General features: G+C 52.0%; 1 long non-coding RNA gene across 1 annotated transcript; it reads left to right on the top strand.

Moving 5' to 3' along the window:
* Window positions 1-272: 272 nt before the first annotated feature.
* On the top strand, window positions 273-2,716 carry LOC140619049 (uncharacterized). Its single transcript, XR_012018978.1, has 3 exons — window positions 273-413; window positions 1,146-1,247; window positions 2,063-2,716. It is a non-coding gene; the product is annotated as an uncharacterized lncRNA (long non-coding RNA).
* Window positions 2,717-14,994: the final 12,278 nt, after the last annotated feature.

Below are 14,994 nucleotides of genomic sequence, written 5' to 3' on the forward strand. Positions count from 1 at the left end.
GGGTGGGGCAGTTGTGTGACATAAGCCAGGTAAAGGACTGAGCAGGTAAAGGCTCAAGGTCAGTGTTCCGGAAACGGTGGCTGCCATCATTATCATTACAGCCATAATCATTACTCTCTGATTCCGGCACTTGGCTTCTCCCTGAGCACCTGCTCCGCTGTGTGCCAGGCACTGTGCCAGGGCTGAGAGGCGGGCGGCGTAGGATGCATCCCCTGCTCCTGAGGAACTTACGGTCTAGTGAGGGAGGCAGTTAATTAGCAACCTGAGGCAGCCAGCGAAGCACCCAAGGAGGAGCCGGGCACGGGGCAGGCGTGGCAGGGGAAGCCCAGAGGAGATGAAATCTGAGCTGTGCCTTCACAGTAGCTTGGCCCTCGGAAGTGGGAGAGTGGGCGAGGACTCCGGAGACACCTCAGGTCAGTGGTGGGTGTCCCTGGCGCTAGAGCAAACTGAGCTGAGGCTGGCACGTTAGCTCAGGCCACACAGAAGGGCCTCGAATTGCTGCTCCATGCCTATCTCATGGTGAGCAGCATGCCCGAGGGAGGGGTGGGAGCAGGTGAAAGACCCTCTGCCTGGAGGGCGACTGTCAACACAGCAATGACAAATGCAAACCTGCCTCGTTCAATGAAGCATTCAACCAAGCAGAGCAGATCCTTCTCCACAAAGTATTTGTTTGCAATTCTTTCCTAATTATATGGGTAAATTATGCACAATGCAGGAAAGGATGCAAACACACACACACACACACACACACACACCAGGGGAAAATGTCAAAATCGTTTGTCGCTTACCACCCCAGATATCCCTGGTTAACCTGGTTAAACAGAGTGCATTCTCCAGTCTTCTGGCAGGTTCCAAATGCCGTGAGGGGAAGCACAGGAAAGTTATGGGGCTCCCCATAACCATAACCACCCCAGGGAAGTCTGGGATGGTGTTAGAGGGGAAGGTAGGATTTGGACTCAGCCTTAAAGGAGAGGCAGGGTTTGGAAAGACCACAGAAAAGGTGAGAAATTCCAGGCAAGGGAACAGCATGGCCAAGACACAGAGCCAGGGAAATGGATACAAACCATGACTGTTTGGGCACCTGCTCACGTGCCAGCCTCTGTTCTCATGTGTATCTGTGTTCCCTCATTTGATCTTTCCCAAAGCCTGCAGTATGGAGACAAGAGGACCCTCATGTTAAGCTAAAGAAGCAGAAGCACCCACTCTCATTGGCTGAGACATGGTCCTGGGCCAGACCCAAGACCCAGGTCAGTCCCAAGCCCAGGGAACCATCAAGACGGGTGGCCGGGAATCGGCACCGATGATTGTGAGGAAGGGGGAGGAGCTGAAGAGGCTGGGGCAGTAGGGAACGGGGGAGGACATGCGGGGACCTTCCATGAGTCTGGTTCCGTGCTGCAGTGGCTTTATCAGGGCCCCACAGCTCTTGACAATCGCCGCTGCCCATCTAAAACCAGGCTTCTCAGAGCACGGGTCTGCTGCCTTCCAGGAGATAAGGAGACTCTGGTCATGTGGCTCTAACTGTCGGTGACCAAGCAGAAGCCACAGCAAGGCTGATGGCCAGCTCTGTGACCGTGAGCAGGTGACATTGCCTCTCTGAGCCTCAGTCTCCTCATCTGTCCAATAAAAGCAGCAATACTGTTTCTCCTTTCCCCGAGCATGGTGTCCATCCCGCGTGCTGCTGCCTTCCTCCTGGCCCTCTTTCTTCCCTGTGGCCTCCCCTGTTCCCCAGAGGGCGCCACCTTTGCGCCGCACCAGACACCAGGCCTTTGCCAGGCTGGGAGTTGAGTCAGACCTCGGTCCACCAACATGCTGCTGGGGTGGATGGGCCCAGACAGCCAGAGGATTCTTGTCCCAACTCCCATCTGGCAGCCAGCATTTGCCAGGCCCAGCTGAGGTTGTTTGAGAGGGAAGAAGGGAGAGGAAGAGGGGAGCCCCAGATGGAGAAGTTCCACTTTTGCCAGCAAAGGCTTTTGTGCTCTGGAATGCCAGGCCAGGGCAGTCAGCTCTGCCAGAGAGGAGACCAGCCTCCAACAATAATGTTTTTCCCTGGGTTTTCCAAAAGGCACCAGCTGCCTTCTAATTCAAACCATCAGGACGGGGAGGCTTACATGTGCTGAGTCTCAAAACGCCTGTAGAAAGAAAACTGCTCCCCACACCAGACAGGAGCCAGACGGGGCAGCAGGTTTGGTCAAGAGGCCTCCGGACAAAAGACTGTGAGAGCCTCGCTGGGCACCCTCACATCCAACCCAGGTCCTCACCTGACACCTTCCATGGGACACGTTTGGCACTGGTCACTCTACCCACATCCAAGAGGGCCCACCACCCACCAGGAACTGCAAGGCTTTGGAGAGATCATCATAGCTGTTATTGTAGTTCACGCCGATTGAGCTTGTGTTGTACGCCAGCAACTATGCTAAGTGCTTTATGTTCACTATCTCTTGACCACCTACTATTATTCCATTTTGCAGAAGAGAATGATGAGTCTTAGCAAAGTGAAAAGCCTCTGCCTCAGGTCCTCCAGCAAGAAGGAAAGAGGTGGGCTCCCAACCCTGGGTCTGCCTCCAGGGCTTCACTGCTCCAGGGCCTTGCCGCCCAGCAAATACAAGATGTAAGCATCCATATGCACACTCACGCACACACTCTGTTCATGGTGAATTTTATCAATATAAACCGGCTGCCATCATCCCGTTAAATACAATTCCTTCCTCCTTGTTAACTGTAATATCTCTTCTGTTTTAATATGGATTTTCAAATCCATATTCATCCAACAGATTGTTTATGAAAAGCACATCTGTTTGAGGTGTTCATAAGTAAATTTTGAAAAAACTCTGGAAAAAAGGATATCAGTGTCCTTTACCAGAATGGCCAGAATCACAAAGTCAGATAATAGCAAGTGATGGCCACGATGTGGAGAAATCAGAGCCCTCATAGCTGTGGGTGGGGATTCGGATGGTGCAGCTGCTTTGGCAAACAGTCTGGCAGCTCCTCAGACAATGAAACATAGAGCTCCCTGTGACCCAGCAATTCCACTCCTAAGTACCCAAGAGAAATGAAAACATATGTCCACACAAAGACTTGTACAGGAATGTTCAGAGCAACATTGTTCATAGTAGCCAAAATGTGGAAACAATCCACAGGGATAAACAAAATGTGGTCTATCCATACCACGGAATATTATTCAGCCATAAATAGGAATGAAGTCCTGATATGCACCACAACATGTTAGAACCTTGAAAACCTGATGCTGAGAGAGACAGCCAGTCACAAAAGACACATACTGTAGGATTCCATGCATAGGAAATGTCTAGAATAGAGAAATCCACAGGGATGGAAAGGAGATCAGTGTTTGCTCAGGGTAGGGGCCAAGGGGTGCGGTGGGGACCTGGGGATTGGTAATAGCCAAAGGGTACGGGCTATTTTTGAAGTTACCAAAATGCTCAAAAAAAAAAAAAATGCCATGGTGATAGTTGCACATATCTGTGAATACACCAAAAGCTATTCAAGTGGGTGAATTATATGATATGTGAATTTGATCTCAATAAAGCTGTTTTAAAAAGAAAAGGTTCAAGATGCAGCCTTTAAGGAGCTCACGGATGAGGGAGGGCAGCGAAGCAAATACTTTTATTCACGACAGCAGAAAGCACAAGCCAGGGTGAGGGTGAGCAGGTCTGGCTGAGGACAGGTGTTTGAGTCAGGGTGCGGAAGTAACAAGTTTTCCACGTGAGAGGAAATGAGTAGTAAGTATAGTGCTGTGGGAAGAGAGGGGAACATGTCTCAGCCTAGGGAGCTCTCTCAGCCTAGAGAGCTGGGGGTGAAAGAAGAGGCAATCCAAGGAGGCTTCCTGGAGTAGGTGACACTGAGCTGTGTCCTGAAGAACAAATCAGGCAAGAAAGTGAGGGGCAGAAAAAAGTGTCACAGGTGGAGGGGACAGAGACATGCTCAGGGGATGTTCTCAGGGGCTGGTGGGAGTGGGAGGGAGTCTAAGACAGGATTCCTGCCTGGCACAGCGGGAAGGACAGAGGACTCCCATCTGCCCCTATCTGGCTGTGTCCCTCAAGCAAGCCCCTGCCTTGGATTCCAACAAAAACCCCTCCCATCTCTGATTCTGTGAGTCTCTGAGGCTGAGATTGGAGACAGGGCAAACCAATGGCAGTCAGTGGGTAGAGAGGGAGAGGAGGCTTTCTGAGTGTCAGGGCCTAGAAACGGGGGGACTGGCGCCTCTCAGACACAAGCTCTCCAGCTTCTCAGAGCTGGATGGTGACCTGCTGCCCAGGGGCCATGTGCCCCACCTTCACCTCCCCAGGAAACACGGGTGCCTGAGAAGAAATCGAAACAGAAACACAGGTGTCTCTCCCTGGGCAGATTCCAAGAAAGAAAAGGAGAGAAGCCATGAGCTTTGAAGGGAGGAAGGAAACCCAAGCCGCGAGAGGAAGTGAGGGAGGTGGGGAGCTGTGAGAGAGCAGCAGGTGCCCTGGGTGTGGTCACGCAGCTCACGGCCACCCCCACCGGTTGTGTTCGGGTGAACCTAACCACGGGCACCATCAAAGGGGCAAAAGAATAATTGTGTGTGGAGGAGACACAGGCCCTGGTGACGGCGGGGTGCTTCCCACGGTGGTGCCTGCAGGCCTCCCGTCTTCTCAGCCTCCCCTGGCCCTTGGGGCTCTGATGTTTATGTCCTACATTTGGAGCCAGAGGCTCTGGGTTCAGCTTTGGGCCTTCAGGGTCTTCCTTGCAGCCTCTACCCCCTCAGTGTGCTTATCTGTGAAATGGGATCACCATTTGCACTCCACTTCCGCTATCAGTGAACAGGGAGGAAGACCGTCATGTGAAAAGAGCTGGACAACAATGGACCTAGGGGAAGAGTGAACTGTGAGCATGAGGACGGCGGCCTTCTGAACCATCCTCTGCCGGGCTTTTTACCTTTCAAAGCATCTTCTCTTGTGCTACCTCCTCTGAGCATCGTGGCCCTGAGAAGGGAAGGCCAGAGTGTCTTCTGCCCATTTGATGAGAGACAGAACTGAGGCTCAGGAAAGGTGCATGATCAAGGGCACGTGCAGCAGGCAGGAGCACACTGGGACTGGGGCTCCCTGGGCCTGGGCCTCACCACCTTAGGCCCTGTTCTCCCGGGCGGGTTTGGGGACATGCTTGTGCCTTCCATACCGGCAGCGGATCATCCCGCGCCCCAGATCAAACTTCCTGGGTTTTGTGGAAGAGGTTCGGCCTGCAGTAGGGAAGATTCACCAACATGTCTTCAACTATTTAAAGGTTTCTCAAGTAGATGCTGTATTAGGTTAGCTCCAGGGCTGGAACCAAGGAAAACTCTGAGGGGTTAATAGGAATGTGGAGAAGGAACATTAGGAATACACGGACCTGGGGTGTCTGGGTGGCTCAGTGGTTAAGCATCTGCCTTCGGCTCAGATGATGATACCAGGGTTCTGGGATCAAGCCCCACTTTCGGCTCCCTGCTCAGTTGGGAGCCTGATTCTCTCTCCCCCTCTGCAGCTCCCCCTGCTTGTGCTCTCTCTCTCTCTCATTCTATTTCTCTCTGTCAAATAAGCTCTTAAAAAAAAAAAAAAAGGAATACACAGACCTTACAGATGGGACAGGCTGCCTGAAGGGGTAGTGAGCTTCCCGTCACCGGGGGGTGCTCAAGTGCAGGCCTGACACAGCTCAGAGGAGAGAGTGAATTCTGAGTAGGGGCGGGGGGGTGGGGGGGTGGGGGTAGAGGCAGGCTTCTCAGCCTGGGCACAATTGGTGTTCTCTGAAGCAGGGCTGTCTTTGCATTTGTAGGATGCTCAGCAACATCTCTAGTCTTTACCCACTAAACCACTAGCACTACCCTCCCCACACTTTGTGAGGATCAAAAATGTCTCTGGACACGGTCCAGTGTCCCCTGGGGCAAAACTGCACCCCCAGTTGAGACAAATTGGCCTAGATGAACTTTAAGATGCCCTGAGATGCCATAATTCCTTAGTTCTTGACAAGGAGCCACAAGAACCACTGCCATTTTTTGAGCCCCTTGTGGTGTGCGTGATGCTGAGAGTCTTAAACACACCATCTCGTCTAATGTTGCAATCTGCCTTGGTGGGTCTGTCTTCTTACTCTGTTCTCCCCTACTCCTCTTCCTCCTTAGGTCCCAGAGTATTGCTCCACCTGGAGCCCCTTCCTGCTCCCCATCTCATTCATGCCCTTCTCCGTAATTCTATCCCAGCACCCTATTGCTCCCCTAAATAGCGCAGTATCTCAGTGCCTGCCTCCCAGTCTGTCTTCTTGTTAGACAATGGGCGCCTAGAGGCCACCTGGGTCTTGCTGCCCTTTGGGTCCCCACATGGTAGGAGCTCCACGCACACGCACGGAGGGTGCAGGGGAGGGGTAAGCTCAGCGCGTCCCTAACCTGTCCCGGGGAAGCAGGGCCGCCTGAGTCTGCAGCCCCGGTCACCTACCGCCCATGCTGCCTGAGCCAGCCCCCCAACACCGCCTCGGGAAGCCACCCGCTGCCCGGCCGTCCCCGGCTCCTCCGAGCACAGGTCTCTGACCCAGACACTGGCCAGTGTCCAGACAGCCGGCTCCACAGGAAGGACGAGGGGCGGGGGATGTGGGCAGGACTCTCCCCTGCAGGAGGAAATGACCTGGCTAGAGACAGTGACCACAGACTTGTTCAGTAAATCTTGGGTCCCTGAGCGGGTCCCTCTCTTCAAAGCTGGAAGGAGGTCACTCCAGGATAAACAAAGGGAAACCCGGTCAAATCCTGGCCAGGGGATGGTCAGGCCAGAGGGCGGCTCTGTTAACTGGGGATTCTGATGGAGGGTGAGCTGTGGCACAGGGTGGCAGGAAGCTCGCCACCCTCTGTGGGCTCGGGCCGGGCTTAAATCTAGCCCACCCCCTGCCCTCCATGCGTCGGCGGCCCGGTGACCTCGGCTAAGTCTCTCTGGTGCTCGGATCCGCAGAGATTTCTTTTGTAAAGTGAGGAAGATTTGAACTACATTGGCGGTTTCTGAGTTTGGGGGTAGGTATTTTGTTTTTAACAAAAGCAGCTCCCCTTCTTAAAGGGAAATCTCATGTGAAAACCCAACAAAACCCAACGTGTAATAAAAACCCGAGCTCTGTCTTCCCTGCGTGCTCTGTTCTTCCCCACCCCCAAGTAGTTCTGGGTTACCTCTCCTCCCCACAGGGCTCCCTCAGGGCCAGTCTGAAACCCGCAGGGGTTTCTCCGAGGCCCTTCTAGTTCCAATGGCCTGCAATTCTACAAATGACCCCACCAGATGGTGAAATGCGACCGAACATAATGGGGGGCTGGGGTATATGTGGTGGCCCCTCAGGGTCTTGCAAGGCCTGGGGGGTGGCTGTGACTTGGGTTATCCTTGAACATGCTGAGATGGAAAATTCTGGTCATCTGAGTATTCTGTTTATTTCTGTGGGTCCCTGAATAAACAGGAATTCACAGTACCCAACAAAGATAAACTTATGGAACTCATTACCCCAAAAGGGGTTATAGGCCCAGGACGTGAGCACACCGCAGCAGGCCCCACTGTGTTTGGATGAGTGGAGCGCAGAGTAGAGACACCGAGGTCTGGTCCCAGCCTGACAGCCTGATGTGGCCACATCCCCAAGGTCCTGAGGCCACAACTCTGCAACATCCCATAAGCCCTTTCTCACCCCTTTGCTTAAGAAACTGAGGCTTAAGGAGGTAGAATCACGTGCAAGTAGCAGAAGCCAGAGTCCTCAGTTCCACTGTCTGAGGCCTTCCACACCATCCCCAGAGTGGCCAGCAGCAAACTCAGGCTTGGGCTCCTCTTCTGGAAACTGGAGGTGTTTGACTGGGACATGCTTTCCCATCAACACCTGCAGGCCCAGGTGGCTCTGGGCAAGAGACTGAGTTAGATGCTGGTAGGAGAGGAAGTGAATAAAGACACGGCCTCTGCTACATCAGAGGGACCAGAGGCCAGAATTAACTCTGCCATGCAGCTGGTTGGTGAGCATTTGAAGAAGGTTTCATTGAGAGGGAATGCCTAGGTCTACTTGGAGGCTGAGTAGTCAAGCGGCAGATGGAGGCAGCAGGGAACCCCATTTCCCCCAGAGGGAAGAGCCTGTGCTAAGGCGGAGAGGCGCAAGAGAGGATCTTGAAGAATTTCTCCAGGTCTAACTGCCTCGGGTGTTGGGGGTCATTAGGGGCTGATAAGGGAGAAAAGGTGGGTGTCCCAGGATCAATACCTCAGAGAAAGAATAAGGGTCTTTTACCAGAGTCACCAGATTCTCAGGCTTCAGGGACCCTGGGACTGCCCATGGGAAATCTGTCTGATAATTGTAAGAATCTCCTAATCGGTTCTTGCAGGAGCTAGGAGAGCCCTTTAGAGATTATGAGTTTCCTGTGGCTGCCATAACAAGTCACCACAAACTGGGTGACTTAAAACAACAGAAATCTATTCTCTCACTGTCCTGGAGGCCAGAAGTCTTAAATCAAGGTTTTGGCAGGACCTCGCTTTGTCTGAAGCCCTAGGGGAGAATCTTTCCTTGCCTCTTCCAGGTGGCTTCTAGAAGATGGCTCCAGGCATTTCTTTGCTCCTGGCTAAGCTGCATCACTCCAACCTCTGCTTCCATGTTCACACATTGTTCCATATCTCAAATATCACTCTGTCTTTCTCTTATAAAGACATTTGTCATTGGATTTAGGGCCCACTTGGATAATCCAGGATGATCTCATCTAGAGATGCTTCACTTAATTATGTAAGACCATTTTTCCAGATAAGGTCACATTGACATGTTCTAGGTTGTGGACGTGTCTTTTGCGGGGGACACCATTCAACCTTCTACAGGGATCAACCATCCCATAGCCTTATTTTGAGGACACTGAGGCTTAGCCAGGGAAAGGTTTTTGCCTGTGGCTAGCCAGTCAGTGACAGAACTGGCACAGGGACACTAGTACTGATGCCATCATTGTGATCATAGCATAACACACATACCACTTAGCATAGGCCAGACATTGTTCCATGTTGCACATTTATCCATTCAGAGTGATCCTATTCTACAGAAGAGCACAGAGGCACAAAGAGATCTAGGAACTTGCCCAAGGCCACACAGCCAGTCTGTGAGCTTACACTCTGCCCTGAGAACCCCAAGTGTCTCCTGATCTGTAGGAGTCAGTACGTTTGTGAGTGTGAGCCATGGAATGGATCCTTTGTTCAACTCTGAGGCTTCAAGGGGATAGAATAGGAGTCTGAAGTCTAGGTGGAGAGATAGACACATACAAGATAATTTCATAGAATGTAGGGAAGACACCAGTCTAAGGGCTCAAGGAGGAATCTCATAGGAAAGAGGCCAACATTAGGAGGCCCTCAAAAGAGGAATGAAATCGTACAAAGAAAAAAGAATGGGAAGAATGTTCTAGGCATGAGGACAGGATGCACAGAAGCAGGGAAGCATGAATGAGCATGGCACAGCCTGGGGACCACAAGTAGTTTGGTTTTTCTGGAACATAAAGTGATGGAGAATGAGGTTCAGGAGAAGGCAGAGCGTAGAGCACAGGCTACGGCTTTGGACTCCATCCTGAGGGTACTGGGAGTGCCACCAAGGATTTTTCAGCAGAAGTTACATTGGTTGATTTGTGTTCTAGAAAGACTACTTGGGCCCCAGCCTTGACTCAGGCCCTGGGCCAGGCCTAGTATTGTTGGGATTAGATAGAAGAGTTTCTGCAGGGACCTTTCTTGAGGGTGCCACATGCCCTGCACCTGACGTTCAGCTCTGGTCCCTAGCTTGGCAGGTGTGAGATGAAGCTGAGATTTGGAGCAGGGGAATCTGTGCCTGGTCGTTTCCCCTTCCTCTCCCCTTCTGTTCTAGAAGCCCAAGCCATGCTGGAAGACTGGGGGCATGGAAGAGAAAAGGTCTACAGACAGAATTTAGCCCTGCACCCCTTTAATTTGGGTAGGCACATGGTGGCTGCTGGAAAAGATGCCTAATAGGGCATTAAAGGAAGTTGGCACATCGCCATTTCCCAGACCGTGTCCATAGATGTAGTTCTGGAAGATCCATCAACTTCTGGATGTCTAAAGGCTCTGAGAAGTCCTCCAAAGAAAACATTTTTTTTTTTTTAATTTAAGTAAGTTCTACATCCAGTATGGGGCTTGAACTCATGACCCTGAGGTCAAAGTCGCATGCTCTACCCAGTGAGCCAGCCAGGTATCCCTGAAGATCTCTTTTTGATTTTGTTTAACCCAGTGTTCCCCAAACTTTTTTTTTTTTAATTGAAGTATGGTTGACACATAGTGTTACATTAGTTGATGCAAGGTTCCTGTATTCTCTGAACACCAATGAACTTCCCTTGAGAATGGAGAGCAGTGGAACCCATTTTGGGCCATGCTGGTACAGAAGAGGGAGCACCAGGCCAGGAGTCAAAGGGCAGAAGTAGAATTGGTCCTTGCAGAGACACCAACCACTTCTCCAAAAAGCCCCCATTTCCTCCCTGCTGCCTCCTTTGGGGGCAGTTGTCTTCTGTATCACAGTGACCACATGGCCTCCCTGTAAAAGGGATCTTGTGTTTTCGCCGTGGGGTCTAGTGCCCGGCACAGAGCCAGGCACCGAATGAATACATGAATGAGAGTCTAAAATGAGACCTGCCTCTGCAATAGGATTATTAGGAAATTAAATAAATGAATGCCTGCAAGATGAGTTTTACGTTAACACACTTTATAGCCCTGTTCACCTGTAAGGGACTATTTTTTATATACCCTGTAATCCAAGGGGGCTTTACCCCCCACTGACTTGCCATGTGCCAAAAATTCCACCATTAGTCACTCATTGCCTTAGGGTGCTGAAGATCCAATTAAAATGTAAATGTGTGACCTAGAGGTGTCTCCTTTGGGCCACCAGCACTCTGACACAGCATCAGACCATCATCGTTGGCAATTTGTCCATCAGATTAATCCGATCCAGATGAAAGAACTCAAAAGTGGGAAGCTCCTATTGTGGGAGGGGGAATGTGGGACATAAAATGATGTTGCTGGGGATTCTGGGGGGCTTGGGGAGCAGAAAGTGGGGCTCTAAATTAAGCTTGATGGTCGTATCGCCAACCTCTACCACTGCTCCCGTACAGACAGGCCTGGGCCATGTTCCTTCCTCCCAGGACATCCAGGTCAGGCAGTTGAGAAGGGGACGGGCCAGGGCTAGGAGAAAGGCTGGCCCATTTTGCCCAGGGCTGCTGGTCTGGCCAGGGGGTCTCAGCTGTGCTCTGCAAGAAACCCACACAATACAACCCTCCTGGTCCTCTACCTCACCACTGGAGCCAGGACAGTTTGGCGAGCTATGGGCTGAGGACCAGACACTCCTGGGACTGGGCAGAGGAACACAAGAAGGGAGGTAGCTGCTGCTGGCTGGCCATGGTCAGGACTAGGACCTGCCTCCCATCCTCATCTCTCCCCATTACTCCCCAGATCCCCACCCTCAGCACCCACCAGGTGGCAGCCCTGCTGGTGGCAGCCCCTCCTGTCTAGACCAGAGGATTCTCTCTTCAGGATCTTTTGCAAGGGGGTTTAGAAGAAATGTTGCCTCTTGGCACGAACTGATTCATTCCTGCCTTAAGCAACCCCGGGAAGCCCCGAGAAGGCAACAGATGGGGAAACTGAGGCTCCTCCTTCTCCAGCATGTCTCCACTCGAATGTTGCTTCTCTGGTCACCCAGCTCTGCCACAGCAGCCCTGGTATTTCCTCCAGGGCATTTCTTAACCTGCTGACATCAGCTATCGTGTGGACTCATATATCATCTCTCACCCCACCTTGAAATGAAGCTGCATGAGAGTGGGAACCTGTGTCCAGTGGCATCTAGCACACAGTAGGCATTTAATAAATATTTGTTGGGCAAATGAAGGAAATAAGATTCGGGCCCAGAGAAGGGGGAAAGGGACTCTGCCAAGGTCACTCGGAAGTCGGTGGAGAGCCAGGCCTAGAACCTGGGCCCCTGGGCCCCAGGCCAGGGCTCTTTCTATTTTCTTCCAGGCTCTGTCCCCAGAGTGACACTGCCTACTTTCTTCTGCAATAATCCTCTATCCATCACCCCAAGAAAGGAGTATTTACTCTGTGGGCTCCAGCCACACACGCCACCTCCCTATGGCAATCATTTCCTAACATACGCCAGGGCTCAGCAAACTTTGTCTGTAAAGGATCAGATACCATTTTAGGCTTTGCAAGTCATGAGGTCTCTGTTGCAGATGCTCAACAATATTGCAGCCTGAAAAGCAGCCAGAGACAGTATGTAAATGAGTGGGTGTGGCTGTGTTTTAATAAAGCTTTATTTACAAAAGCAAGCAGGGGGCCAGACTTAACAAGTCAAAATACAGGACATCACGTTAAATTTCAATTTCAGTGTCCTGCATTTTGTCTACAACCCTAGGCTGGTGGGTCAGTGTGCTGACCTGGTCTTAGATTCTGGGTTGGCATGAACCTTGGAAGGGACAGGGAAAGGAATCATCATGGAATGCCTACCATGTGGGTGGCACTGGGTTGGGCACTTTCTTTTCATCTTCTCAGCAGCTCTGCAAGGTGAGATGTGGGGTCTCCATTTGACGATGTACGAGAACATGAGGACTTAAGGAAAGCAAGGAGCCCAGCTTTTCATAGCTGGTCAGAGACAGAGCCAGGATCTAAACCCATGGCAGTCTGGCCCCCAAACCTGTGCTCTTTTAAATCAATCTCATCTTATTTTTGTGGAAACCAATGCTCAAAGAGGTGAAGTGACATGACCAAGGCATAGAGCAGGGGGGAGTCCTGTCTGGACTAGGATGAAGGCTTTCTGGCCCCTCATTCTCGGAGCTTTCAGGGGGCACCCAGCAGTTCTGTGAATGAAATTGTGTTGTTGTCGGCCTATTGGTTACTTCCTGTGTGTGTGTGTACACGTGTGGATGGGTATATAGGTGCACACATGCATGAACGCATGTAAACAAGAGCAGAAGCCATGGATCCTGTCAGTTTTGGGGGGCTGGATCTTGTCTGTTGCATATTAGATGCTGCAAAATGATGTGTTGATTGATGGATTTGTTTTGACCAGGGCTTCTCAACATTGGCACACTTGGGCCAGGAGGGCTGTCCTGTGTGTTGTGGCATGATTACCAGTGTCCCTAGCCTCTACCTCCTTGATGCCAGTAAGTAGCACACCTATCACTTGTGTGTGACACTCAGAAGTGTCTCCAGACATTCCCACGCATCTCAGAGTTAGGGAAGGGGATGAGTGGTTGGGAAGAAATAGCCCCAGGCTGAGAACTACCAATTTTGCCTAATTCAGAGATTTGAATCTCCTCGAAGGTCTCCTGGGGAAACCTGTACTCACCCACCCTCCAGAGGCCCACACATCTCCCTACACTTCTGGCCCAAACATTCTGAGTCTCGAGAATGGTACCGTTGATAAACCCCAAAAAGCAGAAGAAAGAGTTTATATTAACCAAGCCATGATAAGAGTTGCTGTGAACATGGAATAAACCCCAGTGCCTGTAGCAGTGCTCCACAGACAGCAGGTGATGCCTGAAGCCAGGGGTTCTGGAACCTGTCTCTGCACCAGAGCATCCTGAAGTTCTTCAAAGGCCCACTCCGGGCCGTCCTCACGGACCCACAAGGACTCTGGAGGGTAGGCCAAGAGCTGTCTGTCCTGTTTCCTCCTGGCCCAACTAGCTCTGTTCCAATAGGTGTTTGGGGCCAACTCCTGAAGGCCCCTCAGAGGGAATGAAATGGAGGGAATTGGGGACCTGGGGCTGCTCTCAGGGTGAGGCTTTGGATAGGGGACTTCGGGATGCGGGACTACTGCCACGTGGGTGGCTGGCTTCTTTGCATCAGGCCGGTCTGGTGGAGAAAATGACCTCACCTGCTTGGAAGAACCCTTGGTGGTTGCTGGGATCTGGGGTCGGGGAGGGGTCCCAAGGGCCAGACAGAGAGGAGCTTAGGGGCTGAGAACACCTCCCCCCAGCCTGGCTGCAGCCCAGCCTGGCTGCCTGTGGTCTGGCCCAGGAGCAGGGGACAGACCTCCCCCGTGGCTGGCACCCTCTCAGCGGCCTCTTCCCAGCCACGGCGGGGAAAGTGAGAGGGGCTGACGTGGGGCTGACCTCACAATCGGCTCCCCATCCTCCAGTACCTCCCTAGGGGTTTCATGGCTGCTGGGAAGCAGGACCTCCCTGGGGTCACCAGGGGAAGGGAAGTGACTAGAGGATGCCACAGGCTGAACTGGGGCGGGGGTGGGGTGGGGAGGCTTTGGGGGCTGGGTCCACAAGCCAGGGCCAGGGGCGGGTGGGTGGGGGAGACAAAAGGCTGCCTTGTACCCCAATACCTCCTCTGCTGCTGACTGGAGATCTGAGGTTTCCCTTAGGAGAGTCATCATGGTAGAGGGGCTTTCAAAGTTCTAGAAATGAATCAAGAATGGATGGCCCCGGGCGCCTGGGTGGCTCAGTGGTTGAGCATCTGTCTTCAGCTCAGGTCGTGATCCTAGGGTCCTGGGATTGAGTCCCACATCAGGCTCCCCATGGGGAGCCTGCTTCTCCCCCTGCCTATGTCTCTGCCTCTCTCTCTGTGTCTCTCATGAATAAATAAATAAAATCCTAAAAAAAAAAAAAAAAAAGGGTGGATGGCCCTTGTGGACAGTGTAGGGAGAGGCAGAGGGGATGTGGTTATGTAGATGCTACCTGGCCACTCAGCCTACATCCCAGACATTACTGCATCTACTTCTCTCAATGACTGTAGGAGGGCCATGTGACAGATGAGGAAACTGGGGTGCAGAGAATTTAACAAGCTTGTCTGAGCTCCCATGGCTGGAAAGATCAGAGCCCCAGCCCTGTGCCTGGTGCTTACTGTAGGTCAAGCCTTGTCAGACTCAAGTGAACAAAATCCCCTGATAATCACCCTGAAATACAGATTCCAATTCGGCCTGTCTCAGGTAGAGCCTGAAATTCTAAATTTTTTCACTCCCAGGGGGTATGGGAGCAGCCGGTCTGTGCTCTACTCATTTTACACAGGCTAACACAGTTAA

The sequence above is a fragment of the Canis lupus genome, chromosome 27 (assembly GCF_048164855.1).
Source record: "Canis lupus baileyi chromosome 27, mCanLup2.hap1, whole genome shotgun sequence".
NCBI lineage: Eukaryota > Metazoa > Chordata > Mammalia > Carnivora > Canidae > Canis > Canis lupus.